At 42.6% G+C, this 13,930-nt stretch overlaps 1 protein-coding gene across 24 annotated transcripts in view; it reads left to right on the top strand.

Moving 5' to 3' along the window:
- Window positions 1-13,930, top strand: part of LOC117587308 (glutamate-gated chloride channel) — a 46,371-nt gene that overhangs the window by 11,736 nt on the left and 20,705 nt on the right. For all 24 annotated transcript variants that reach the window (XM_034277910.1, XM_034277906.1, XM_034277911.1 and 21 more), the window contains exon 3: window positions 6,108-6,165. The gene's annotated coding sequence lies outside the window, so the exon portion shown is untranslated. The remainder of the gene's footprint in view (window positions 1-6,107; window positions 6,166-13,930) is intronic.

A 13,930-nucleotide genomic window follows, 5' to 3' on the forward strand; every position in this document is an offset into this window, starting at 1 on the left:
TTCAATACAACAAATTTCGTTTACAATCCCCTTCAACACAGCTACACAAATACAGCACACACACACACACACACACACACACACATACGCGTACATACCTATAGCATGGCTGTAAGATTATTATGCAGAGCTTCAACTCAAATATGCTCTCTGCTCTGCTCTACTCAGCATCAGAGAAAGGGAGATCCTAACGCTGCTGCTGCCCCCCACTTTCAACATGCCACATGCTGTGCAACAATTTCAGCTACGCGTGTGAGCAAAAGAAAATGCTATATGGTAATAATTTACATATGTATGTGCATTGTATAGCCATGTACATATGTGTATATGTAACATGTGTGTATGAGAACATCTTAAAGATTCTTCTTTGCACTTTGATGTTGCAGTTACCCAGTTGAATAAAGAACTTCCCCTGGTTTATTGGTTTATTCCCCATCACCCACACATAAGATAAGAAAATGTTATAGGATTTTACATGGCGTCTGGTTAGAATCTACTGACAAGTGCTCGTCCAACTGGGCTAGTCAGTTGGCTGGGCAAAGGCTAGTTCGCAGGGTCCACTGGGTTTCAGTTTTGTTTACATTTTCAACCTTTTAGTTATTTAAATATTTTAATTTTTGTGCTATAAATTCCGCACTATCGATTGCATTTTCACTTGTCATTTAATTCAACACAATTACTTTTAATTATTCTGCTGTTTAAACCTTTTGGGGACACCCAAAGAGAGGAAGAGAGGGAAAGAGGGATGCCGAAGCCCATTTAATTGATATTAACATTGTAGTGTAATTGCCTTAAATGCCCAATGAACCGGTTGACTTTATTACCAAACAGTTTGACGGCCGACACCGACGACCAACGTGTTTCGGTTTGATTCGCGGATGTTTTTATTTAATTAAAATTCAATCAGAATGGGAACCAACGCCAGACTCACGGCCCATGGTTATGGTTGGGAGGGCATTTACGAGTATTATAACTAAATGTTTACCCAGAATGAACTGAAACTCAGTTGCGGTTAGTAAACGAGTCAGATATGCAATGTTTAAAATCAGTCAAAGGATTACATGGCTGCAAAACGTTCCCTTACAGATACTGATACTGATCCTGGATGCCGTGTTTAGACTCGTGCAGAGATTCTGTTACAGTTAGGGTTGTCCACAACACGTACGAGGCACGAGCATACGGATTAAAGGTGACCTAAATAGAGGGACTGTGTGGGTCCCCTTTGACCCATACATTCTATTGGAAAAGCCCGCATGCATTAGGCCAAATCGTGCGTCATTTTGAGCATTAGAATTAATCCATGGACACGCAAGGATAATCGCTTGGATGACACTTTTTTATGTGGGCCACCACCTGCCTGCAGCAGGCACACGATTTTATTTTTTTTTTTTAGATGCCAACGCGTGACTAAGAGGTCTCTCGTGAGTGGGCTATTTGTAGGCCAGAGGCTAGATGCAGATCCCGCCGCATCGACATTGTTGCGGTGGGAAAAAAGAGAGAAGAAAATTGAGTGCTGCAGTTGCCGCAAATTTCAATTTTCAACGCCATAATTGGCCATCTAATTATAGTTGCACAGTGCAAGTACGCGGCACGGAGGCCTGCCTGGGCATTAAAAGTAATTGCATTTTATGAATAATATCCTTGGCAGTAGCTCCAGTAAAAACACCAACCATTTTCCAACATTTCCTACTATTGAAATGCTAATCATAGCAATGTCCTTTGTAGATGGATATACCGTGCATACCACATACATATGTACATACTATAGTAGTTGTAATATGTATTATTTTCCCACTCACTTTCTTAGTTTCTCAAACCTCGTGCAAGTTTCTTTGCCACAGTCTTGGCCCCAAAAACCCGAAGAAAAGAAAATAAAAGTACCAAAAAGGCACACCGAATATATATATATATGTATATCCCCTCTATATGTGCGAGAAGCAGCAAGTGTGAAAGCAGAGAGTTACTAGTGAGGGGTCACCCGACGACGTCACGCATGTCCTTGCACGGAAATGTGAAAACTTTCTACTGATTTCCCCTCGCTTATTTTTTCCGTATATTTTTTTCTGTGTTTCTTTTGTGCAAACAAAGGTTGTGAATAAAACTAATTAACTTTGTTATTTGTCGAAGGAGCGGGGTGGCGGCGGAGTGGAGTTTTTCTACTAGACCTGAATTTGTAATCTGCTTAAGTAAATCCAGTTAGAATCTGCAGCCTTTAGCAGCCTTTGAATCTCCACCATGTACAAGGAGAAATATTAAATTAAAGTGAAATTAAACCTAGATTTATGTTTAATTTATGGCTTTAAAATACGATTGTCCGATTTTAATTGACTTCTCTTAATTTATTCGATAACTTTTCACTAAATAGTCCCGCATTTACGGCTCTTCCCCCAGCAGGCAATTAGCGGAAATTATCTTTTCCGTAGCCAAATCACAGCGGAAACAAATGCAGAATACATATTTTCAACACACACAATAGGCACAAATATTTGGCCACTGACAAAAGCAAAAAAGGAAAAACAAAACATAAAAATGGGCCATTAAAAATGGTCAAAGTTTCTATAGGAAAATCGATACATGACCCCGGCGCTTGACGCCACTCCGCCGCGTACTGTCGGGTGGGGACAGGCATTCCGCTGATGCGATGTGGCCAAATAAATGGTGGACAAACAAATTCCAACAGTTACAAAGCCAATTTAGATGCTCTGCCTCAGCCCAAACCCCTGGCCTGCATCCACATCTACAGCTATTTGTGTATCCTGATTGAGCCATGTCCGCTGGCGTTACGAATATCCGCAATTTCCGCACCGGAGTGTGGGGGCTTGTGACTCTAATCAAGCACGTGTTTTGAGAGCTTTTCTGCCTTCTGGCACCACGAACACCCCATAAATAACCATCAATATAAGAGCAGGCTCCATAACAATAAAAACAAAATATTTTAAAAGTAAACACAAAACACTTACCGAGTACGTGGCGGAAGCAGTGTCCGTCCGTACATGCTCAGCATCAGGGTAATTGTCTGTGGAATGAATACAAAGATTTGTTTTTAAATATATATTATTTGATTTTAAAAATTTGAAATAAAATCAATAATTTTTATGGCAGTTGCTATTATAATTATCATTTGCCCATCTAGCCATGGTTGGCATGAAAAAAGCCTCAAATATATATAGTGAGGCTGGAAATGTTTCCCTCTCTGCAAACTTTGCATACAAATCTACTACTATTTTTTTTTTGTCTGTTCCCCTACAAAACCCCTTGGTATGTCTCAGCCTCAGATTCAGTTTCAGCCTCAACCTGGTCCAATACTTAACCCTATTTTTTGTGAGACTGCAACTCAAACAGCCCCCGGTATGCCAGCCCAGAAACAGGAAAAAAAGTAGAAAAAGAAAATGTAAAAGCAAACACAGAGAATGTTCAAAAGGAGGGAAAAAAATGTGTTAACAAGCTGAGTATAAATAATTAATTAAGTCTCTCCCCCCATTCCCACTCAATGGCCATTCGCCCCACTCGTCTGGGCCGTGTTTGTCTGTGCCAAATGCTTTATTAAATGAAATGCAACTGCAAATTGTGCTGCCTTTGGCTCTTTCGGGTGGCAGAAATTTATATGCGATGGCATTTGATATAAATTTTATTTATATGCATGTGAAGCGGCCGCTTGTAGCAGAGGAGCGACTAATTATTTAATCAATATATGGTCATAAATATTGCAGAGCAGAGAGCCCTTAGGCATGTCATGGGCCAGAGATATACGAGTATGCCATATAAACGTATGTATATTCCCATGTGTGGCCCCAAATTGGTTCAATTAGTGAAAGTAAAGCAAAAGTTTAAGTTCCCACACACACAAAACAGGCCAAACACATATGTCCTACAGAGAGGACCATACCTATAATTACTATCAAACATTATAATTAAAGGTAAACAGCCCAGACTGCCGGACAGCTGCTGAAAGCACCAGGCACTTGGCAGAGGATTTTAAAGAAGACTTGAAGACTTTACAAACCGAAAAACAAAACTTTTTTTCTCCTGGTAACAAAGTCCATGGATTCATGGATACTAAAATCCATATTTAAATACACTTTGACTTGGCAGTCTCACTCTGCTTACCTTTTCAGGGCATAGAGAATACAAATGAGTAGGCGGTGGCATGGGGATATACTATCAGGATAGCCTCAATCTTAGCATAGGCTAAGGCATTAGTTGGGCTACGGTCGATGTCGATTCTTTAGTTTCAAGTTTGCAAAGCGCGACCTTTGCACACATGTGTCTGCCAGTCTCCTAGACTCCAACTCGAGCTCAAAGTACTAAAAATGCGTGCGTGCCAGGGCTTCCTGCTTCTTTTTTTTATCGATTTGAATATCTAAATTTAGTCAGGCGACATACTATAATGCTATGCCATAGAGCACATGGCATGGATCCCCGTGCATATATGTACATATGTATACATACATTTACGATTTTTATGTAGAGCGGGAGCAGGGAGCCACACGCACTAATAAATATTGCATTGTGATGCGAGTACTGGGGAAAGGAGCTGCTGGCACCTTAATTAAAGTTGTGCTGCTGCCATCCCTCCCAATACCTAGAGGCTACAATTAGATTTTGGTGTTGACTTATATATACACATATATATAGCACACACAAACACACATAGAGATACCTTGCATACACGACCGCAGATTGGCCGGCAAATGCCTTGGTCACCTTGAACCGCAGCCGGAGGGAGATAAGAGCGAACAGGACAGACTAGGACAGAACGGGTAGCCATGATAAATGAGCCACGTTAACTCATGTGGCAAATGTGACATGTGCTACGGCATTTTTATTCCATGTGCACCTGAGCTGTCCCCATACCATCTCTCGCGATTGTTGTGTGTATTTGTGTGTGTGTGTGTGCGTGTGTGTGTGGGGGTCCGTGGAGAGACAAGCGCTAAAATTACCATACACATATTACCCCGTCACCCCAAGGCGCCATGTCCCGCCAGTCAAGCGAATAACCTGTGTGGCCCCCACCTGTCCACCTACCATCATGGCTAAGACTGAGACAGGGAGACCAGCGGCTAATGGGTCAGTTTAGTTGGGTTGTAGACCGAGATTTACGGTTAATTTTGGCTGCCACATTGCGGAAGTTGTTAACTCGTTTGATTGAACTTTACCCAAAGTGATTTTGTGGCTGGATCGGTTGCACCACACAGCAGGACAGTTTCAAGAACAAACACTAGTGTGGATGTAACAGAAAGGAAACTTCATGGGTAAGAAGACTTTCCCCATTAAAGACATTCACTTGATGTACGAAAACATTATTTGGGTAATTTCTATGCCCAAACCCTTTGGTATATTTTTTCATTAGTTGGGAAACTGAGCATTAATAACCAAGGGACTGTGAGCCCCCTGTCTGCCAGCCTGCCTGCCTGCCTGCCTGCCGCTTGGCTGTCAAATATTTGAACAAAGCAGCCCAAGACGCAAGAGTCGAGCCACTCTCTCTCTGTAGTGCCACATAGCACAGCGCTGAAAAGTATGCAGCAGACAAAAGCTCATTAAGAACTCAGACACACAAGTTCCACTCACTCACACCAGCAGACAGCAAAGCAGCCTCCACTAAAGCAACAACAACAAGAGCAACAGCAACCAGCTCACTCTCCTGTCATATAAGCCGCGTTGTCGTTGTCGTTGTCGTTGTCGTTGTCATCGTCATCCACTTTCCCACTCTCTTTGTTAAGTGATTTCCATCATTTGCGCCAGCAGGAACATGCTGGGGAATACCAATGACATCGGCCTGGGTCCGGAACCCTACCATTCCCCACTCGACCCAAGCACGAGCTGAAGCCCCCTTTCCATGTCATCATCATCATATGTTCAATTTTGTCTAAGAGCAGTCCCACAAATTGGTAGGAGTCTGTTTTGTTGCCGCCTGGACAGTAGGGAATTAACCCTCTCAGACTCAGACTCATCTCATCTCCAGACGGACGCATCTCATCTCTGCCATCTTCCATCTTCAAGTGCGAAAATGTGCGTGCTGTGCGGGCTGTGCGGGCTGTGTGATGAGTTCTTTGGCTTGTGATATTTCATTTAATAATTGCTTCTTTTAATTGGCTCATCTCTTGCAGTTGGCACTTGTCTGGAGCGTCAGAGGATTCCATTGAACTGGCTGCGGAGTTAAATTTGGTGAGTAGAAAGGAAAAACTCAGTTGGAAAAACCTTTTCTGCTAGCATCCATCACTGCTGAAGCTTTTACACAGACATTTCTGTGTTGAATGCATTTCGTTTCGTATCTCGAATGCCAAACGGAAAATCGGATGGAGGGAGCTCTTTGGGTGAAGTTTTGTTAAGAAATATAAAAATGGATATAAAATGGAATGGGGGGAGGAACCATAAAAGATGCAAAAGCTCTTAACAAGCAGAATATGCACATGGATGAGTGTGTGTACTATAAGACCTTTGCATGTATAGTTAGTACTCGTGTCTGTGTGTGTCTAAAGGTGCGGCCCAGCCAGGGTCTTATAGAACTTTTTGTGTGTTTAATTTCCGGTTGCTTTAATACAAGTTCAGTCTGGCATGCTCTCGTCTCGAGGCTTGTAAGGCGCTGCGTGTCGTGCGCCGTGTGCCCAGCCGAGCGTCCTTGCGGCTTATGACCCGCAGATTTGTGTTCTAAGGCAAAATATTTATATAGAAATTAAATAGCCTCAAAACCAGACATTACCTAGGGTAAAGGTCAGTCAAGTGTGCGCGCCTGTGACTTCAACGATCTATTCAAATGCTCAAGGCATGGGCGTGGCCAAAGGTTGTGTCCCAGTCGCCCTAAGTAAGGTATTCAATTCATGTTCTCAGATACTAACTAACAGGCAGATTAACAGGCGGGTTCATTTCCATTTAAGGATGGGAATAACACAGTTCAATGGCCATCAGGTTGAGGTCTCTCACAAGGTCTTACGAGGCACTTGAATATGTAATACATTTGGTATAAATTTGTATGGTTTTTGGAACCAAATTTGTATAAATCTTTGGCGAAAAACTGTCCCGAAAGTTAGCCCGTGCACCCCAAGGGATATATATCTGCACACCTCATTGGCTTTGTATACTTTGGATGGATATTTGTGGTTCCCCTAATGGCATGGCACATACAGAGTGAGAGATAGAGAGAGACACCCATGAACTATGGCCCCCCTGCATGTGTATATTCGATGCGTTCATAGATCTCACCTGTCTCTGGCGTTTGTGTTTGTTCGTTCTTTTGCTCTCCTTTCTTTTTTATGGCTTAGCACATGTTCCTATGCGATGCACATTGTTAGGACAAACGACCCTCGAGATATATATAAATAAACTGCCTCAAGATTAGTTTAAATGGTTGGGCGACGTGCCTTTGCCCTCGTTTTGGCCTGCCTGATGCCTGGTGCCTGATGCCTGATGCCACTGCATGCATCCCAGTGTTCCAGCTGCATCCCAGTCACAGAGGGGCACAGCCCAAGCCTTTCTGTCCCTCTGTTTTAACCAATCTCTCTCTCTCTCTCTTCCACTGCATGTGTGTTTGTGCATGTTTACATGTAAAGTGGCGCTTATTCTAGGCACTGAGAGGGAAAACCAACACAAAAAGCTCTTTGGCACTCGTCTCTCGTATGCTAAGGGTACGGATAAGGGCATGGCTGGGGGTACGAGTCCGTGTGTTTGTATGTGTGTTTGCCCCCTACTATAAGACCTCCCACTCAACACGCCCATTATGCTCATTATGTGCTTGGGTACTTGGCTTTGTTTCTGTCTTGTTTTTGTCTTTCCTCGGTATTTGTTGTTTCCCTTTCCTTCCTCCCCATCACCCTCCCCATGGTTGTTTGTTCGTTTATCTTGTTTATTTGCTTTTGTGCCAAATTATTTGTCGCTGCTTCTTCGCGTCTCTCGTTTTGTCTCTTACTTTGCCACTTTTTATTTGAATGCTTATTGCTTTTTCCTGTTGTCTTTTTTCCCCTCGCACCAAGCGAACGCCAAGCATTTTCGCTTTTCCAGATTTCGTCAGGGAGAATTTTCACACAGAAATCATTTTAAATATTAGCTTGGGGCCACAGTGGCATCGGATGAGAGAGAGATTACTTTGGGGTGCACTTTTTCCCTCCCCGCAGTGCAACTCTTGACGAGAATTCTCTCTATAAGCTGCTTGCCCCCAACAGCCAACAACCGAAAACCGAAAACCGACAACCGACAGCCGAAAACCGACAACCAACAACCAACAACAAAAAGAAGCATTGAGAAAAAGCTTAAAGACGGACAGCTCCCACAGCGCTCGGCACCCATTTTCCATTTCACAGAGCGAAGAGCAAAGAGCCGGGGAGAGCCCGGAGAAGCTCAAGAGAAATGTCCGAAAAATGTCAATTTATTATAGCGAAATCAGAGCGAAAACACGCGTGACCAGCAGCATAAGCCCCACCCAACACTGACACCCCACCAGGACCAGTAGCAGCAGGAGCAGCAGGAGCAACTTCCCTCTGTCAGTGTCGTGTGTATAAATACTTTTTAATCTGAATTATTACAGTCTGCAAGGGTGCTTGCTGTTCGTCTTTTTTTCGTTGATTATAATTTATGCACATAAATATCCATGATGCATGGCATTTATGTAAGTGGCTGTGACAGCTCTCTCCGCCCCTCCCTTAGACATTTTAGGCAGCCTCTCGTGCAGTTAAAGTGCTCCAAGTGGCACCGAATAATTGGATCACGAGGGATTTGTTCTGTCGATTGTTTAATTACTCAAACAAATCGATGAAAGGGCCATGGATATAAAGGTTATGTAATATTTATAAATGTATGCACGTATCCATATTTGTGGGCTTTACACCGACATTCGATTTTCACTGTAATCTGATGCATCTGCGGTCGGCCATTAATAGCAACCGCAATTTATTCATTAAAATTTAATTATGAATAAAATTCGTAGTCGAGAGAGTGGAAATCGAGAGGAAAATAAAGAAGAGAAATTGCATAATACATGTAACTGAAATATTTAATAAAAATAAGAGGGAATTCTCAGCAAATCTATCAGTAAATGACACTGTCAAATGGGGGAACTCCAAAAAATAAAAAGAATTGTGAATTTAGCTTGGCTTTAGCTTGCGCATTCGACTTCTTCTACGTTAAACCAAAAATATTGTCATCTAGTGAGGGCAGAGGAAAGAGTGCAGCGTAGAGCTGGTCCCAGCTTAATGTAAACAGAATGTGATAGCACCACAGAAACACACACAAACACATAACTGCACCCCACCTGCAGCCTGCACTGCATCCTCTCTCCCCTCTAGCTAACCCACCGCTACGTGTATTCCCAACCCCAAGCTCAACCGCAATTCATGCTCTATCTCCACGCGAGCGTTGCCACATTTGCACTTTGTCATTTTGCGTTAACTTTGTGCAAACGTTGGCACCGCAAACTGTCCAAATGTGCAATTAGCCGGTCCATGAATGGCTCACCTCAGGCCATGAATCACATGAATATATATTCTAGTATATGATTACATATGCATTTGCAAATCAAATGGTTACAGTTATGAGAGATAGATCTCTAAAATAAATAGGAAAATGAGTTTTAAAAACAAATTAGCGCCAAAAAGGGGCAACCCTTAATTAAAATTGTATTGTACATTCGATTATTGGAAAATTCAACCACCAACAGGTCGTCGCTGTCGTTGGCGTTCTCATTGGCGTATGTCAACTATGTCGTCGCGTGTTCCACTTTTCCAAGCAATAAGCTGACTTAAGCCTAAACGACTTAACGTCCCTCTGAGTGGTTTGCCATTTGTTGAGTGTCTGTGCCTGTGTCTGTATCTGTATCTGCGTGTATCTGTGCTCTCTGCTGGTCTCCATTTTAATTGAAATGCGAATGAACTCCACTTGAATCGACTCCATTGCACTTTGCCTCACCTGCATACCAATGCTCTTAGTTATCGAGTTATTTAATTAGGCATGGCATCGGCATCGGCATCATCCGGATAGAATGTGACACTCCCCAGCCCCTATGCCCCTCTGGTGACTGCTCATACTGCCTGCCTGCCTGCCTGCCTGCTGCATCCCCAATTGCCATTTTCATCCGCACAGTTGGAGTGCATATCTGGGTCAAGTGCCGCACTTCAATTACCACATTTGCCTGGCCATAAATTTCTGGTCTATATGCCATGACATTTTAATCAGTTTTAATGCAACAGATTATGGTCCATAATGGATAACGATTTTGGGCTGCCAGGGAAACTCTGAACTGAGCTCATTTATAATGGATTTAATTTCTGGTGGAAATTTGATTGAAACGCAGTGCCGCCGTGCCCCCCCATCTATGCGAAGTGTTACGCGACTCTGAAAGCCCTTAAGCATGTTAAGGAACCCTCGTGTATGCTCGTAATCCTGTCTTTAAGGAATACACCAAATAATATATTCCATTGTTGAGTTGCTGAGTTGCCCCACCAAATAATTCATAATCTGTCCTCCCCCAATTTCGCTCGTATATATGGCACCGAGAACACTTCAATGGGTTTAATCAACATTTTTTTCTTTTTCTTTTATTTTGGTTTTGTCTTTTTCGTCGCCTGAAAAGTTCGTGACTTCGAACAATGGGCGGCATGACAAACAAAACACAAACACACAGAAAATCGATGGCAAGTTGTTTGTAATTGTTGCTTATTGCTGTGGGTTTTGTTCTTTTTGTTGTTGTTTGTTGTTGGCAAAAGTTGCTTTTTATTGTTATTGCTAGTTCGCTGAGGTTAGCCGTTTCACTTGCCCGTTTAATGGCAAATTAAAATATTCTCCTTGAAAGGTTCTTTAAAGCCGGTTGTGCAGTGCAGGTTGGAGGTCATAGAAAATATACCAAAGGTCAGTGCTTTTGGCATTGGAAAATTGGAATTGAAATTGGAGACCTTCCTGCTGCAAGTAATTTGGTGGGGTGGAGTCATCGATAATTGAGATGGGATTTCAGCAAATTAATTAGCAAATTTATTTAACCTTCGAGCAGTTTAGTTCGAGTTTAATTTATTTAAAGACACCAGCCCCAGCCCCAGCCCTAGTCTGGTAATTATTAATTATTCATGCTGTCGCCTCGACTTTCATACCAATTTAATAGAGTTTGCAATTAATTTATGGTCTCTAGCCCTGCCCCAACTTCTGGATACATATTGGTCGTTGGTCACACATCTGTGTAATTGGATTGCCGCTTGATTTGGGTAAAATTACAAATTAGGTCATTAAAGCTGGCTGATCGTTGGATCCAACAAAAAACGTGGTCTGTCGCTCTCTCTGCAGAGTATATTAAGTATCCGACATGTGTGTGGCTAACCGCAGCAACGGCAACCAGCCACCAGCAACACAAAAACTATTCAACTAATTTTGGTTTCAAATGCCCCACAGTGTCAACTAATTTGAGAGACAGCGATAGGCAGTGCGGGGCACGAGCAGGGGCTTACAGCTGGTAACAAATTATTAAATTGACTGAACAACTCGCACAGACAAAAAGCATAAAAAATAAAAGAAAACGTGAGGAGAGCATGGAGGAGGGAACGCTATACAAAGTTTTCACAGTAAAAATATGAAAAAGTTGAGAGCATAAAATTAAATGCACAACTCGAACTGGACAAGGAAACTAACCAAGAAGAGGGCGGGGGGGTAGCTGTAGGGGAAAAACCTCCAGGCCGGGGAAAATGGAGGATTGGTTGTGTTTCGGGTTAGGTTGGTGGCTGCTGGCTGTGGCCTGTCAGAGTTGGTGCCGTTTCCGTTTGCCAGACGATGGAAGGATTAACTCGGACCAAGTTGCACTCGAGAACAAGGACGAGGACGAGTCTCGAGCAGGGGGGCGGAGGGACTTGTGTAAATTTATGGCCCGGAAGGCATAAAGGATATCAGCGGGGGAGTGCTGGCCAGGAAGGATACAAAGGAAGCCTGGCATGAACTGATCTATGGTCTGTTATATTTCTGTTTCTTTTTTTTTTGTGGTCCACTCGATAATCAGCCGGAAAGAGTTTTCCATTTTGATATAGGTTTTCCCCACCCATCCGTCTGTCTTCTATTTTTTGTGTGTGTTTGCAGTCCAGGAATTGACAGTTTTTGAAAAGCCAAAGGAACGGGGCACAAGCCCTCGAGTTGTACAAACGTTTAAGCTGAATTGAGGTCGATAATTGTCCTGGCACATGTGAGAGACGTGAAATGCGGATGGGGGGCAAACGTTTATGCCATATCGGTACCAATTTGTATATGAACACCATTTACATGCCTACTCCTTAGAGCTGTTCCTTGCTCTCTGCTCCTAGTTCCCTTCCCTGTTGCTGCTTCTATTACTTTTCGTATCTGTTGTCTCTTCTATTCGGGGTTTATTTTCGTGCTTTATGGCCAGAGTCACGTAAAAATCGAATAAATGTATAATGAAGCCTCCCACAGTTGACGGGCAAAACCAACCGATGGATGGCAGTGGAATTCCAGAGCTACTGAGTGCCTCAGCTTGACTTGGCTTGTCGGCGCTGCTGGGTGTGCAGAACATATCCAGTCCCACACATGAGTGTCTCTGTCTGTGTGTTTGTGTGCTTTGTGGTTACCATTGGGTCTGCGGGAAAAGGGCACCAGGACTTGGCCATGTCAAAGTTTTTTTTTCAGTGGCTTTGCCATATGCGGCTGCTAAGAAGCTGTTCTGGCAATCAACTTTGGATCGCCTGTGGTCTGGTTTCTGCTGTTCCATAAATTCAACAATCTAAATCACTTATAAGAGCCTCCATAAGCAGCTTAAACTGTTTTACAAATAACTAGTTCGATGATTTCCTTTTTAAAACAAAACTTCGGTTCATTTAAGCCGATTAAATGTACATTTTCCTCAGACTCACTAATCAGACCCATATCACTGGACATCAAATCAGTTTTAGTTAAAGTTCAAAAAGAAATTGAATTGTTGCGGTTGGAATTCATTTCGCATTGGTGAAAAGAGAGCCCGAAACTTGTATCGATCTCAACAAAATACAAATAAATATATATGTGCATATATGTATCTACACATACATATATGTATGTACATATGCCTGTCTGTCTACATATCTCTGTCTAAATTGAAAATTGCATTCCTCTATGGCTTGGCCACAGACTGACAACCACAACAGCAGCAGCAGCAGCAGCAGCAGCAGCAACAGCACCAACAAGAAGAACAACCAACAGCCAAAGAGAAGAAACGGCAAAGACAGCCGGCTTTGACATGCAACAATAAAAATTGGCTTGGCCCATTGACTGTCTGACTGACAATCGGGTTTTTGTGTGTGTCTGTCCCACCCAAATGACACACTCACTCAGGCACAACAGCAACTACATTTTGGAGACTCCTTTTTAATGGAATTTAGCATGTGACTGCAGTTTACTTTTAGCTTACACAAGTATTAGGCGATAGACCCAAAGTTAACAAGAAAATGGAGGTAAAACTCCGTAATACCCTGCACTAAGAGGGTGTAATAGATCGAAGAAGGTATTTCTGATTTCATAATTCATATTTTTTAGATATTATGATGAAAGTTGAGATAGATGGTAGAGCTTTTATCTACTGATTCATTTAAAAGAATACCAAACAAGTTTCCTATGTGTAATTATGTGTAAAAAGAATCAATCAAATAATAACAATCAAGGAATAAAGCATGGGAATCATATCAGAGTAACGAGTATCCGTGTGTCGGTGTACAATGGATCATCAGTGATGTCATGTCCCAAATGTTTCCTTGAGTACTTTGAGTATAAATCAGTTTCAGGAATCATGCTAACTTGCAACTGACACTTACATTTAGTTGGGGCACACGCAGCTGGGCGTGGTGCGGTCTGAAACAATCCGATATTACCACATCCATCACAAAAGGTTGCTATATCCGTGTGTGTGTGTGTGCGTGTGCGGTGTGCTGATGGGAAAGACAAGTGTCAAGTGGGTGTGGGTGACGTTGTCCCAGTGGCCATAATA

The sequence above is a fragment of the Drosophila guanche genome, unplaced genomic scaffold (assembly GCF_900245975.1).
Source record: "Drosophila guanche unplaced genomic scaffold, DGUA_6, whole genome shotgun sequence".
NCBI lineage: Eukaryota > Metazoa > Arthropoda > Insecta > Diptera > Drosophilidae > Drosophila > Drosophila guanche.